Source organism: Fundulus heteroclitus, chromosome 20 (genome assembly GCF_011125445.2).
Source record: "Fundulus heteroclitus isolate FHET01 chromosome 20, MU-UCD_Fhet_4.1, whole genome shotgun sequence".
NCBI lineage: Eukaryota > Metazoa > Chordata > Actinopteri > Cyprinodontiformes > Fundulidae > Fundulus > Fundulus heteroclitus.
Window position 1 is genome coordinate 16422872 of NC_046380.1, and position 17104 is coordinate 16439975.

The window sequence follows — 17104 nt, forward strand, 5'->3', positions numbered from 1 at the left end:
TGTTTTTGGTTTGGTCACGAACGGTTGAAGCGGGAGTGGTACAAGATGGGTTCTTGTGTGCAGAGGTGGGTAGAGTAGCCAAAAATTGTACTCAACTAACAGTAGCACTAATTCAACACATTTGTACTCGAGTAAAAGTAAAACGCTGTGAACCAAGTAACCACTCAAGAGTAAAAAAGTATGCAGTAAGAAGGCTACACAAGTACTGAGTAGCTAATGATAACATCTGATGATTTAATATTTCAAAATATTGTAATCGGACAGACAAAAATAAAAGGTTCAAATGTTCAAATTCTGGTATTTTAAATACAAAAGATATACTAAAGACAAAATAAACACTTCTAATTTTTTTTTTTCAACATTAAACTTGAGATATTGAACAGCTATTAATGTATATACAGTTTGTTAGAACAGTGGAAAATACTTCCAATAAAAATATCTACTGTTTACTGTATGTTCATTCGCCTTTGTCTGTCTGCCCCAGGGCAGCTGTGGCTATTAACACAGCTCACCACTGTCAGGGTGTGAATGTGTGTGTGAACGAGTGAATGATTGATTAGTGTAAAGCGCTTTGGGATCGTCTGACTTGTTATAGCACTATACAAGTACAAGCCTTTTATCATTTACCATTAATTTGACCTCCAAATGTCTCAATGGTTGGTCATTAAAAATGTTTAATAAAAGAAACAGTTAAAAAAAAGGTATAGTATGAGCTTAGCGCAGGCGCAAGCTGCACTTTTCATTGATTTGTGTTGTGTTTTTAGAATAACACCTAACAGCTATATCAGCTAGCTTTCATATTTATACTGAGTAATGTTGCATTACCTTGCTTTCTATCTATCTATCTATCTATCTATCTATCTATCTATCTATCTATCTATCTATCTATCTATCTATCTATCTATCTATCTATCTATCTATCTATCTATCTATCTATCTATCTATCTATCTATCTATCTATCTATGTACAAGCAACTTTTTTGCTTTGTAATAAATGTGATGTCACAATGATTTTCTTGATCTTTTTTCACCCTTCTGAGCTTTTCCTCTTGATCTTCTGAAATTTGGGCGTGTAGTTTTACACGTTTCCTATCAAATCCCATCTTATTTTGGTTTTGATCCGAATCTTGCTGTTCTTTGTTTCTATTTTTCTTGCACATTATATTTGTTTGTCTTTGTTTCATTGTAAAGTTGAGGATAAAATCATCCCTTACTCTCCATTGGATCAATGGCTTCATTATAACTTTACTTCTGACTCCCTAAATTAAAACGTCCCTTTTATGTCAAGATATCCTTTTCTCTCATTGGGTATTTTTCTGGTCTTAGAACAACAAATTCTGAATAGATTATAAACTCTTATGCCATTGCTTTTACAAAGCCAAGGTTTCCAAAGAGATGGCCGGCTGATGGAAGAGAAATATTATATGTCCCATTGTTGCTTTAAAAACTTCTAAGAATCTATTGTGAGCTTTCTGGATTCAGCAACAGAGTGAATGCCTTTCAAATAAAAATAATTTTATTTGGCACCACATGGCTTTTTAAAGTGCAAATCTGTCCCTTTCATGTGCTGAAAACTTTCCTCTTTGCTTTACTTTTTAGGGGTTAAACAGCACCCAAAAAAGATAAGCAGACTGAGGAATGTGTGATGGAAACTGCTGAAAGAAAATTCACAAGTGGCCTTGATTTTTGTCTCTCTGTTGTGTAATGATTAGAAATGTGACAATGTTCAAAAATGAGGAAAAAATAAGAAAGGAAGCAGGCATTTAGAGAATAATTATACTGTATGTCGGCTGTCATTGGTAGAGAAGTTTCAATTGCCATTATAAGAGAACCATAGTATAAAAATATTCACCGCCTTGCAAAAGGATTCATATCTTGGACACTTTCTAACTACACAAACTTCAGTATATTTTATTAGAATTTTACAAAACAGACTAACAAAATGTAGTGCACAATTGTGAAATGACAGGGAAATAGTACACTGTTTCACTTTTTTTTAAATCTAAAAATGTTGACATCAGAGGTCTTTAGCTTTTTTTCTTTTAATTTTATAGTGCTCAATAAAAAACAACTATTGATCAACCAATTGGTTTATATCCCAAGTTTTTATCATCCCCCATGCCACTGTTTAATCCATAGTCCAAAATTGGAAAGATAAAAGGCAACATTTTAAGAACATTTTGTCGAACTAGGGTGGCCACAGAAGCAGCTAAGAGGCCCGTGGATAAGACAACCATTTGTTGTGACCTCTACAAATATGGTCCTGGAAAAGCAGCAATTGTTGCCATTGTTATTAGAAAACCCAGAGGCCCTATTTGGGTTCCCCATAATCGATGTAGGGGACACAGCAAATATACAGGAGAAGATGGTCTTGTCAGATTAGCTAAATGAAGTGCCATGTGTGGCTGGGCACATGTCTCAAGATTATCTTCATTTACCTTCAATTTATATGATAGTTTTCACTCTAGGTACAGTTCTTTCAGACTTTAATTGTTAACCTTTTGCTAGTTGGTTGCAAACTTTGCAACTGGTGGCACACGGTTTGAGAACCGCACAAGTTCAGACATAACCAAGAGAGATACAAAAAACATGAAAGTAAACCTTAAACAGTTAAGCTTTGAAAACAAACACCAAACCGAAAGAAGTAAATAAGCAGCTCCCCAAATTTTTAGGTTTAGGGACTCCAAAGATTTGGTTTCAACTTGTGATCCCATACAAAGATAGCCTCGTGAGACCATCCTGATCTCGCGAGCTTTCAAGGTTTCACTCGCAGATCAGTCTGGCTACTCTCCGTTGAAGAAAATTTGGAGCCGTTCACCAAACGAACGTCCAATCAGCGTTGGCTTTGAGGCGGGTTGAGGTGTGACGCAACGGGAAGCGCGTCAGTTCAGTCTAAAGAACATGGCGGCTTCAGCCGATGAAACTAGCGTTAGCGTGGCTATCGAGCAAGTTTTATTGGAATTACAGAGTATTTATTTGCTGAGCTAACGAGCCTTTACCTGCAGCAGCAAGAGTAGCTTGTCTTGTGGTTGTGTTTTCGTCGTCGCTCTGTTACGAGCGACGACGAATCTGATTGGTTTATTTGGCCCGTCTATCACCAACATAGGCCAATCAGCTAACCAGAATTTTCGCCCCTTCCCAAAATTACTTCAACGGAAGGTTTCCAGATGGATATGCGGAGCAAATCTATCTGGCGGAGTCAGGTAAATACAAAGAGGCTAACAAAGGTAGGCTGACACACAAACAAATACTGCTATGCATGGGGGAGAAAGAATAATGTGCTTTAATGACACTTGGGAGGCAAAATGGGACAAAAGAAGAAAGCAAATATGATGAAAGACAAATAAACACATTCCATTACATTAATACAGCAATGACACTGTAATAACAGATACAATTTTACAGCCCAGATGAAGGCTGAAGATGTAAGAGATCAGACAGGAAGCCTGTAAATAGGGACTACAGAGATGCGGCTTTCTTGCTCTCATTATTCTTATGGAGAGCAGATTAGTTGAGTCATGCACAACGTTCTGGGGCAGCGCTTCAGGACAAAGCTGCCACAGAAAAATTCAACATGCAGCGGCCAAAAGTCACTCTTGCCCAAAGATCTTAGCAGCCTCATATTTTTATCCTGTTCTTGAAATGGGAAATAAGAAAGGATGTTGAAAGTGCAAAACATGTAATAATAAATCCATAGTTGACATCAATACTAATAAATGTTTGATTTCAATCAAACATTTAGATAGAAGTGACAAAATCAACTAAGCCCACAATAAAGAACTGTTAAAAAAATGATTTTTTGTTTTTGTATCTTCGATGTAAAACAATTTTTCTGCACAAAATGCCAGTTTGTGCTTCTAAGATGTTCTGACACCTGAGATTATTTTTCAGTAGGGGGCAGCAAATTCCAAACTACCTGTCTGAAGAGGCTTCAGCTTCAGGTAAAATGATTGTACATTCTGTTCTTTGCTGGAACTGTGAAGGATGCCTGTTACAATTGTACCTCTGCTGTCTGAGATACCATGTTTACCTTTACCTTTAACATGGAAGAGAAATAATTTAAATGTCATGCTGAATGCAAAAACCTTACAACTACAACAATGACATAAATGAAAAAAGAATACAACATATAATGAATAAATAAAAAAACATGTTTTACTTGTATGCACATGTTGGGTTTTTAAGTTGTGTTAAACCATTTCCTGCCAGAGCCCGAAATACTCAGGTTCCATATCACAAGTTTTAGGATCAGCTGTGGCAAAGACAAAAGTAAAAAAAATGAGAATTGCAGCAAGGTGAAAATAAAGAGAGAGGGTAGTTAACTGAGTTATTTGGTAATATAAAGCTTTCCTGTTATTGATGAGGGTGGACAGGACAGAGCTTGGAGAGTTTTTAGTCAAAATGGCAACTATGTTCATTAGCTTTTTTTATAAAAGTGCCTGGCAATGTCTGCATCCCTATGTTGTTTTTCTGAGGCATCTCTCCTACAAATGGAAGATTTACCATTAGATATTAGCAGCGTCAGAACTGTCAACAACCAAAAATAATTACATTTATCAAACCTAGTTACAACTAAACACTCCTCCAAATAAGATTTTTCTTGGTCCAACATTTAATGGGAACACAAGACCCAGAGGAACATGAGATGAAAATCTGTGCTCTAACTCTGTCATCAATTAATTTTATAATCACCAACAGACCAAACATCAATGCTGTTTTCTGATGAGGGGTTGAAAACTGGGGCTGATGGTAAAACCTGTACAAGCAAACTCCAGAAAGACCCTTGCAGACAAGATTTAACGGCAGATTCTGATTTTTTTTTTTAGACATGATTAATAACAGAGATGAATTTGCATGTCCAGATGTGTACCATTAAAAGGATTTTTTTAAAGGAAAAAGTTATTTTTTTTTAGCCAACCACATACATTTTTATGAAACATACTAGTTTGAAAATAAATTGTTGAATAGTCATAAAATTCCAGCAACTTTAGCTGCTTTATATCGGTAACAAATCGAACATTTAACTATTCAATTCAATTCAGTTAATTTTTATTTATGATGCCCCAATTTGCAACATGTCATCTCAAGGCACTTTTATCAAATCGTACAGACTGATTGGTAAAAAAAAAAAAAAAAAAATTGAAGGAAACCATGCGGATTGCAATGAGTCATTGACTAACAGCATTCACTCCTGCTGAAAATCCCTTGGATTACGTCGTTGGCTTTTAAGCAATCTGATTATGATTGTAGAAACAGTGGAAAGAAAAACTCCCCTTTATCAGGAATAAAAATAACTACAGATGCTGCTTCAGTCAGTGATGAACTAGCGGCCTGCCCAGGGTGTACCCCGCCTCTCGCCCACTGACCGCTGAAGATGGGGACCAGCGCCCCCACAAGCCTGCACAGAAAAGCAGGTATGGAAAATGGATAGATGTTGCTTTAGTTAAACATAAGCTATGCTAATTTTTTGGGGCATCCTGCAGAGAATAAGTACAAAATGTATTTTCAATGAATACATAAAGCTCTTAGAACCGCAGTGTGTAAGATTTGCACACTGGTGCACCTTCTAGTGATGTGCTTTCTATTGTTATTTGTGTTGTGTCCCTTAGAGGTGTATTTATTCATAACCCAAACTGGACAATAAATCATTACTTTTTTTTTTTAAAAACCTTCCTGCTTTTGATTTTAAATGCTGCTTCCCCTTCCCCTAGACGAGTTGGGTCGTAACATTTAATGGGGGCTCGTCCGGGAGATGAATTAAGACAATCCTTTGACTACAATCTAAGTTGTTTCTGTTTAAGGTGCACCTGTAAAGTTTGCGCTATTGATTTAAAATGGCTCAGTTTGACATTGTTCAGTTTTTGTAACACCTCCCCACCTGTTCCTTGTTCCGCACTGGCTGCCAAGTTTTCTGGACCTTATGAAGTTCGTGACAAACTAAGTGACACAGATTATGTTATTGGCGCTCCTGAACAGAGGAGGAAGACTCGGGTATGTCATATCAACATATTAAAGCCTTACAATGCCCGAGGCCAAAATATAAGCCGAAAACTACTTGATAATCCACCACTGCCATCCACTGGTTCCTCAGCACTGATTGTAACAAGTTCCTCCAAAGCTTAAGATGGTTTGAAACTGTGTTCCATTTCTTACCAAACTCCACAACTGCCAAACTCTGAGATGTTGAAGATGCTGCCTAATCAGCTCTCACATTTATCAGAAGAGCAAAAGAATGACATTGTCCCTTTAATTGACCATCTTCCAGAACTTTTCAACGAATGTGTATGTATGAATGAATGTGTATTTGTGGAGTCATGTGGAGCTTGGCAGAACTACATTCATCTGGTGAGTGTCAGGTTTATTGTTTGGTCCAATACATCATTAAGCAAAATAAAAACAAAATTACAGCAGGTGCAAAATAAAGCAGCATGTGTGGCTCTAAAAGATGGTATTAGGATGAATGTTGCTAAAATGCAGCTTTCCTGGTTATTGATGGAGGATAGAGGGTTGTATGCACTAATAAACTTTCTAAATAACATAATTATTGTAAAAAAACAGCATCTATGTTTTACCAAAAATGACCATTTAGCAAAAAATATCCATGATTACTCAACAAGGCACACAGTTAGACTGTTTCAATCTGGAAAAATGTAAAACAAGTTTTAGCCAGCATGCTGTGATGTTTAGAGCAATGCAGGAATGAAACTTACTGCCACAAAACATCAAACAAAAAAAATACTGCTTACAGTTTTCAGAAGCAACTGAAAATATACTATAAAACAATTATTAATGTAATATGCATGTGCGTGTTTATGCATTTGCGAAAGTAAATATGTTATTGTACAAGTACGAGAGTATCACAGTATAGGACAAAATAGACTACATATTATACGAAGGCATAGATTTATTATATATATTTATGTAAGAGAAATCTAAAATATTTCTGTATTTTAGAACTCTGTGTTTTTATTTAAAAGTAGAGAAAACGTGTTATTTTAATATTTCATCTTTTAATAAGATTTTTTTTTTGTACATGTAATCTGTCTATTATGTAAACTGACACCAGGAAGTATAGCGGTTCAACATGCTGCTGATACTAATGGATCTAAAAACAAACACATTTTAGCATATTTCTGGAACCCCCCCCCCAAAAAAAAAGAATAAACAAGTGAGCAAAAATTGTTCTTTAAAAAAATCTTAAATTTTAAAGTATGTAAAAGTAAATGTTTTCCCTGTTTGTCCATTGGTGACATAACAGCTTTAATGTTAAAGTTAAAGCATCCATCCTATTTTAGCCACAGTGCTGGAACTAATCTCAGAAATCTTTTAAATTGAGGTAAATTTCATCCTTGCTCCAATATATTTTCACTGACATCATCAATAGTCACTATTAGTCTTTGTGGTTGATTTCATGCACTTTCCAGTGTTTCACATGTATAGACATATTAGAGCATCACATCACTTTGTGAATATGTTTCAGGGAGACTTTGATATGTGAAGACTGGGTTGCAAGTTACAAAATAGAGAGTCACAACGGTAGAAGTTAATGGTTCACAAATGAAGACATCTGGGGGCACTCCAACCATCTGCCTTCCTCTCTGCTACCCTCCCCATCCTCTGCAGCAGCCAGCAAATAACAGTAGTCCAAAATATTCATAAGGGAACAAATTATTCCAATCTACCATGGTCATTACCAGGATGTTTGTTACACTTGGTGGGGAACCATTATTTAACCAAACCAGTGCAATTCTTATGTTTATAGATGAATCACCAAAACCTGGGACAGATTTTTTTTTACCTTTTTGCTGCTAAATTAGTGTGAAAACTACCACAAGAGTTGGCTGGAAAAGGTCAAACACAGCTGTTTAGCAGAAGCATGACTCAAAGGCACACATCTTGAGAGCTTTGGATTTTCCTGACTTGCTAAAACCTGCCAGAAGTTAATTTAATTTTACTTTTCAGTGAAAAGCTCACATTAACAACTGAGGTTGATTCAGTTTGATCTGTAAGGGGTTTCTTGTTTGTTCTTTGTCTTTTTTATATTAAATCACTCAGTAGTGTGTGTAAACCACAGATGAGGACATCCACACAAACAGAATGTGGCACATTTAGGTGAGAATATTTTTGCATTGGCCTGTATGCCTGTTATTTTGTGATTATTTGTTTCCTTGTGTGAGAACACTGTGTACATGCTCGTGCATATGTGCAGCGTACATGTGGACTTCCTGGGCAGATTCATTGAGTGGTGCATGCTCATTGGACAGGCCCAGTGCTCTATGATTCTGCTGTAATGGATTCTGGCAGCTGTGTAATTTCTACTTATTTCCTCCTGACCTTGGAAAAATCTTCATCTTCAACACAGGAGCCTTTGTAACACACACAAAGCAGCGATGCTGGGAACAAAGCACAAACATTTAAGCTGCACTGCACATTTCTACATCAACACCCCACCATCTATACAAACACATGCATGCATATCGACTTAGTTAGAGCTGGGTCACATCACCTTGCAGAGACCAGAAGAAGACAGTGCTCCCAATTTCACTGCTGAGTAATGTGGTACAATGGGTCACTGGTTAGTTAGGACACCTGCTCTGAAGTATTTAAAAAAAGAAACACCAAAGAGAGCAGATGACTATTAACTGGCTGACCTCTTAAAGACTTATTTCTTATTTGAAGTGAGAATCTGTGGAACAAGTATGTGTAGTCGATATCTAATCTATTGTAAACAGATGTCAGTGTTTTCCTTTTTTTTTAAAGCCTGTCTGGCACTACAGGCTGTTATTTGACAATTGTCAGACACCGCCGGGCTTGAAAGTGAACAAGAAATGCAGAAAATGGCCCAAGCTGGAGGCTGAACCCAGGAAAGCAACACTGAAGATTGGCAGCCTAAGTGCATAGAGCTTTGAGGGAGGAAGGAGGATATATATACAGACCAAACTAATACAGTATACTGCTCAAAACATGGCTAGTAGAAAAGCAAGTTATTCAATGTTCACTATATAAAACCTACCAGATAAGTAACACTTTACCACCATGTTCCTGTAGCATATATAATTGAACCCCAATTAAGCCAGGCTTTTTCTTGGATTTGTAAAATAATTAGTTGGCATGAAGACCACAGCTCTTCACTGGCATGAATACTGCACATGAGCCACTACTACAACATTTATACAATATCACAGCATTAATGTGTTCAACACTTTTTGACTACTTGGAAGGCACCGACAGAACATTAGAATTTAGTTCCCAGGCAGAAAGTTATCACAGTGATTCTTAAACAGGAAAATAAAATAATAAAGCAAGATAATGAGGTTATTCCACAAGTACTGTACCTTGTCCTCATGCACAGAACACTTATTTCTATAACTTTCATCCCAACATGCACTATTCAAAATAGAGGTGTTTCAAAAGTGACACATATATATAAAAAAGACAAACCTAATTTCCCCCAGGTTCAAACCTACATAATGCATTTTTCAACATAACACAATACACAGCAAGGAAACAATAACAGCTTTAATGATTTCCTGGGAGTTACAAACAAAGCTTTTTCTGCTGCAAAGCAAACTGATGTTTGTGTATTCTAATCTGTTGCTTAATAAATACATGCAATGTGCTCAGTTGTCTAATCTCACAGATTGTCCTATTATCAGGTAAACTACAAGAACCTCATTTTAGTTGGCAGAGCTTTATTATATAGACATATTTTACCCCTAGGTGGGCTGTTGAGCATCGTCTGTAGACCAAAATAAGATGTGTGACAAGCCATAACTCTCTACCTCCACCCACCTTTCCCCTCCCTTTGTCAGCCATTGACTCCTCTGCACATGTCTGCAAACAATACATTCACAGCAAAACAGCATCACCTTTTGGAGAAATATGTTTAGTGAAGAAGTAAGTAACTCATAACTTTATAATGATGTTAGCAAGAGCACGTTTTGATCCGCTGGACGTGCTCTCCTCCATTTTGCTCCTACGCCACACTGCTCTGATGGTGGCATTTTATGGGCATGGAGAGACTAATCCCTGAGTGGCAGCTGTTCACATGTGCAGCCAGCCCAGCTTTATAAAAGAGACTGGAGAACAACACGGAGAGACGGTGTGTGACCTCATCCCATAATCCATCTAAAAGGATACCTTCAGTTCTTCACAAAACAATTTTTTAGTTATTTCTATCTAAAATAATGACATTTCTCTTATTGGTCCTTTTAAACTAATTGTTAATTTATTTTTATCATGCTCTGCAAGGAGATCTAAGAATTTCTGTTTCATTACAGGAAATACAGAACATAAAACAACTTTCAGTTTTGTAATTTTTGATTTATTATGATACATAATTGTATTGCACAACCCCAAAATATCTCCAAAGAGAGAAACATTTCTTAATCCCCATAATTACATAATTATATTGAAAAATATAGTGTCTGACCCACTGAGAACAATGAAATCATAAATTAGCTAAACAGAAGACCCTAACTGAATAGCTTGTCCATATGGTAGTTGAACCTTTTAAATACAGTCACAGGCTTTTAAGGGCTGCGTCTAATCGAGCTCGGTTCCAACACCTTCTTAAAGAACCCTGGTGCCTTTTGAAATCAAACACTGGAGAATGACCTAAGTCATATGTGACCAATTTAGTTCTGAGGTGTTCAGCATCTCCTGGTCATCATGGATGTTTTCAGTACTTTTTTTTTAATTTGGCCTTGAAGTTGTGGTTTTATTGATTTTGTGTGTTTTGGTTTTGTACTTCATTCAGGTATTGCTTAGTGAAATGACTCATGCTCCCTAATTTATTTCATGAACTTGTTGTTTTTGTGGTTTCTGTACATTTTGCCTAGTCTATATGTTTGTTTGTGTTCATTATTAAAAGTTGTTCATCAGATTTAAAGCACAAGATAATTATAATATAAATAAAACAATTCAGCAAGAATAATTCACTAATTTGAGATTTCTGTATTTTCTGTATTGTGTCAATCTTTTGGTGTAGTATTTTCCAATGTTGCTTTTAAGACAAGTAGCAAATGTTGTCACAATTTAAAATGCAAGCGTTTCTTAGCTAATCCTCCAATAAATGATTTCTTCTTATGTGCAAAATTTTGTACATTGTAAATTTGGGATTTATAATTTTTACCTGTATGACACCAACGTTAATAACGTTAATGCCTCTCACCCAATGACCCCTGGAGATACATCGTGGATGTGTGTGGAGCTCATGTGGAGCTAACCAAATCCATCTGCCGAGCATCAGTTTACTGCCAGACAGCACACCTTTAAAACAAACAAACAAACAGACAAACAAACAAACAAAAACAAATATGTTTTACTTCCTTAGTGGTTGTCATTCACCAAGCTTTAGCTGTTTATTCTGACCGGAAACATTTTCCTACAGTCATCTCCCAACTTTCTGCTTTTTCATTTTGTTGTTATTTCATTAGATTGGTAATTCTAATGAAATACTGTGAAATCACTGCTGCACTTTATCCTGTAATTTTATCCTGTAATTTACTTCATCCTGAAATCTACTGCAATTCACTGTAATTTTCAAGCTGTGTGCAAAAGAAATTTCGTTCTGTACGCACTCTGTGCATACAAAATGACAAATAAAGTTGTCTAAGTCTAATTGTTCACTTAAAGAATTAGAGCAGAAGAAGATTCAGGCCCCTGCTAATCTATGACCCCCCCCCCCTCCCATGTCATATTCTACAGTACATTTATGGTGCTACATGACTGTGGTTTATCCTTTGTGGGTATTGGGTTTAATTAAAGTTTGTTCAATCGACCAAGTGAGGCCAAAGGCAACACAGACACATATCTTGAGTCCTACTTTTTTCAAATTTGTTCAAGTTTTGGAATGTGGTTTTACTAGTCTGCCTTTTCGTTTGAATGGTAGTGAACAGTGAAAAATTATAAAACTGTATATAAGAGAGATGCCATCCCAAGATCACACCTTGCCAGTGTCACAATGATGTTCCCCGTGTCCTTTATTTAAAGAGCAGAGCAATTAAAGGTTAAAAATCTTTATCAGATTTGCAATGCTCTTTTGTAGGATTTCCAGTTAAACTGTGGAAATAAAAACAAAAACACTAGTCTTAAATATTAACCAAAAGCCTAAATAGATCTAAACACATTATTACCTATGTGAAAGACGGCAGTGAATGAACATCATGACGAAAATAGAAAGAAACCAATGAAGTTAATAGATATAAAAAGAAATTCCTCTGCTTTCTGTACACTCTGCAGAAAGCATCTCAGAGTATAAAGATATTTTTCAGTACATCTTTATGCCTGAATCTGTTCACACTTACCAACCAACTTCTTTCTGATTGTCTTCTTCCCAAAAATACAGCAACCCATTCTCAAGATCATATGGAACTGGGAACTGAAGCCCAGTGGATCCAACAAAACCACATCTGGCGTAATGAAACAGCAGGGATTGTTCACACCTTCAGAACATAGCCAAAGAAAAGCAAAAATAACCTGAAATGAATGTGTTGCAGAAAGTTCAAGCGTCACTCTCACTCACTGGACACCTCTGGAGTCAAGAGACTTAAACATGCATGTCGATAAGTTTAGCTGCAGGCAGAAACACTTCCCCGTGAGTCACTTCTGTCCCCACGCTCCACACCTACAACTCTAAAGGTTACTCTGTAGATGCAGCGATGGAAAAACATAAAGGAATTTTTCCTCCTCTGACATTTAGCCTGAGGTTTAGTATACATATACTGGGCATGCAGGTTTGTGAAATGAGGAACGATATAATTTGTGAGCATAATTTTTCAAGTCTTGCCACAGATTTTCAATTAGACTTGGCTGTGAACTTTGGGACATTTTAACATTTAAATATATTGTTTTCCCTTTGCCTTGCATTTCCCTCCACTGTTATATTATTTTACTAATTTTTCAGTGTCTAAATGAAAACACCAGATGCAAAATGTTTCTACAAGTTTAGGATGTTGCACAAATGAGCAATTCATTGTCTGAAAACTGGAAACAGATCATTGTTAAAGTTCAGTTGAAATGGAGCTGAACAAATCCTCACTTCCACAATCAATGATTTATAAACACACCAATGAAGAACCACATACATCCCCTCTATTAAAAAGGATAAATATGCATAATACACATGTATAATTTAATAATAAAGCATGCCATTTACATCGTAGAATGAGAATTTGGGAACAATGAAAGCAACAAGGAGAGAAATCTCTAGTATAATTTCTTAAACATACATGATTCTCAACTAACTTAGATCTTTATGAAAAGGAAACCCGAAGCCTTAATTACTGACAAGAAGATGTAATTTTAGTTACACTACAGACCACATTTTTTATGTTTTTGAATATTAAAGCTAGATGTTGTGATGTTTTTTCAATTCTAGTGTATTTACATAGTTTTCCCATTTTCCCATTCCCAAAGCAACTTCATCAGTCCTTTAGAAAAAAACAACCCTGCAAGTACCAAATTTAGGCCAAATCTTTGTAGTTTGGTTTATCAAACTGAGGAAGTTACATTTTTCTGTCGTCTGTTTTCATTTGACCCACTTGGGCCCTTGTCAGGCTCGGTAGTTTCACTTTATTTATATCTCCTTCTCTCTGTGTTGCTCCTTTTCTCCCGGTAAAGTGTGATATAAAATAAATCTGAAGGAAAACAGTTCCCTGGAGCATCGGGCAATGTGATGATCAGCACTAAGCTTCATACATTCATGACTTACAAGAAATAATATGCCCTTAACACAGATCTAAGAGAAACAAAACATTTTTTGCGCATAAACAGTGTGAAAAACTATCAATACCTTTTAAAATGATTACCTTTACTGGGTACTATGTTAGACTACAATGCAGGAAGCACAAATTGAATGTAATATGAGAAGTACAAGACTCTTCAATGCATATGAGGTGTTTAAAATTACTACAAAATTGTCCTTTGAAATCCAGAATTATAAATTGCGGGTCAGTTCAAGACAGAAGCCTTTTCTCCAACCAGTATTTATGCATAAATGTGCTGTAAACTGCAAAACTGAAAGAAAGATGGTTCAAATCTGAATGTAAACAGATTAAAACAGTAGTCTTAAAATGTAGTCTGTGTTCTGCAGAAATGTAACATATACAGCGCCCTCCATATTTACCTATGGAAGCATCTTGTTTATTGCTTTGACGTTAGAAATATTAGATATTTTTTGTAGATAATCTCTGTCTGGTGAAAAATTTGCACACATTTACTTTTTTGCTGTAGTTTCCCTTGTCTTTCCCTCTTTGAGTGGCTGCAATAGACAGGCATCAGTGTCACATCATATTTATACTCCAAGAAAACGGGAAGCTCTTAATTACACATTAGAAATTCATAGACTTTAACTTTAAAATGTTAAGTCAATTAAATTACTAAGGTTACCTTTATTGTATGAGAGTTGTTAGGGTACAATAAATGAGACATCTATTACTGCAAAAATATGTGGAGAGACTTTAAAACTGCAGACAAGCCTCAGTTTGTTTTCTTAGGGCAAGCCACAATTTTGGCTCATGAGAGCTGGAATTAGTTTTTCAAACATCAGAAAAGCTAATTTAAATACATTCCGGCTTCAAAGTGACTGGGCGTTTGCCAAATTAGAATAGAACCTATAATACATCATTTAAATCCATCTTAATCTTCCCCTCATGCTTTAAGTTTTTCAACTCCAGCCGATTCTGGATTATATATGTTTTTCCCCTCACTTTCTAAAGATAAGTTTTGATGCTGTTATGCAGGTTGCTGAAAAAGAAGGTCAAGGGTGACACCAGTGTCAGCAGCGTGTACAGATATGTCTTTGAACTGCCTGCTTTATCGGACCGATAGCTTCAAAGCCAACATCGTTCTTTGAATTCCTCCACAAGTTAATTTTGCTTTCAGTCCATTTCCTTTTTTCCTCCTTTTTAGCTAGCCCTCTCAGAGTTGGTCTCCTATTATTCATTTGTGCCATCCTTCACTGGTCTTTCTCATTATCACTCTCAACTATACTGGGGTTACAGAAGACAGAACAGAGACACAACAAGAGAAACAAAAAAAGCACAGAAGCACACATTGATCTAGTAATCTGTTCTACATTAGATGGTAGTAGCAGGTGAGTCGTCTTCTCTGGATGATGTCAAAGTTAACAGAACGCCAGACCAGGTGTACCTACTATGAAGAGAAAAGAGAGAGAACAGAAAGTTAAAGCAGAAATGACAACACATAATGCATAATTGAAGAACAGTAGAACTCAATATAGTGAGAAAATTAGATCCTGATATACTCCAGTAACCTAAGCCTATAGCAGTAAAACTATAAAGGTAGCTGAGAGTAACATGAGTCACTAGTTATAATTTTTGTCAAAAAGAAAAGTTTTAAGCCTAGTCTTAAAAGTAGACAGGGTGTCTGCCTCACGGACCAAAACTGGGAGTTGGTTCCACAGGAGAGGAGCCTGATAGCTAAAGGATCTGCCTCCCATTCTACTTTTAGAGACTCTAGGAACCACCAGCAGACCTGCAGTCTGAGAGCGAAGTGCTCTGTTAGGAACATACGGGGTAATCAGAGCTCTGATATATGATGGAGCTTGATTATTAAGGGCTTTATACGTTAGAAGAAGAATTTTAAATTCTATTCTTGATTTAACAGGAAGCCAATGAAGGGAAGCTAAAATTGGAGAAATATGATCCCTCTTGTTGATTTTCATCAGAACTCTTGCTGCAGCATTTTGGATCAGCTGAAGGCTTTGAACTGCATTTTGTGGACTTCCTGATAGTAAAGAATTACAATAGTCCAGCCTTGAAGTAACAAATGCATGGACCAGTTTTTCAGCATCACTCCTGGACAGAATGTTTCTAATTTTGGCGATATTCCAGAGGTGAAAAAAAGAAACTCTGGAAACCTGTTTAATATGGGATTTAAATGACATGTCTTGGTCAAAAATAACACCAAGATTTTTTACTTTATTACCAGAGGCCAGGTTAATGCCACCCAGATTAAGTGATTGGTTAAGAAGTTTATTTTTTGAGGACTCTGGCCCAAAGATTAAAACTTCGGTCTTGTCAGAATTTAGATGCAGGAAATTTAAAGTCATCCAGCTTTTGATGTCATCAAGACATGACTGCAGTCGAAGTAATTGATTGGATTCATCAGGATTTATGGATAAATATAGCTGAGTATCATCAGCATAACAGTGGAAATTAATCCCATGCTGTCTGATAATTTTGCCAATCGGAAGCATATATATAGTAAAGAGAATTGGTCCAAGGACTGAACCCTGTGGTACTCCACAGGTGACCCTAGAGTTTGAGGAAGATTTATTATTAACATGAACAAATTGGAATCTGTCTGACAGATAAGATTTAAACCAGCCTAATGCTTTCCCCTTAATCCCTACAGTATGTTCAAGTCTTTGTAGGAGAATATTGTGATCAACTGTATCAAACGCAGCACTGAGATCTAACAGGACAAGTATAGACACAAGTCCATTATCTGAGGCCATGAGAATATCATTAGTGACCTTCACCAGAGCTGTTTCAGTGCTATGATGAGCTCTGAAGCCTGACTGAAACTCCTCAAGTAGGTCATTACTTTGTAAATGTTCACAAAGTTGATTAGCAACTACTTTCTCAAGAATTTTAGATAAGAAAAGAAGATTAGATATAGGTCTGTAATTTACTAACTCATCTTGATCAAGAGAAGGTTTCTTAAGTAAAGGTTTAATAACAGCTACTTTCAAAACCTGTGGTACATATCCATTTACTAAGGATAGATTAATCATGTCTAAAATAGTGCCACTGATCAAAGGGAATATCTCCTTAAACAACTTGGTTGGGATTGGGTCTAACATACAGGTAGAAGGTTTAGATGAAGCTAAAATTTTAGATAGCTCAGAAAGCTCTACTGCTTCTAAACAGTTCAAACACTGCGCAGATTCTAAAGATTCCTCCAATGCTGCCTCACTTACTGAGGACGAGGTAATCATGTTTGGGAGGATGCCAATTATTTTATTTTTAATGGCATCAATTTTATTTATGAAGAATCCCATAAAATCATTACTACTAAGAGCTAAGGGAATGGATGGATCAACAGAGCTGTGGCTCTGGGTAAGTTTGGCAACTGT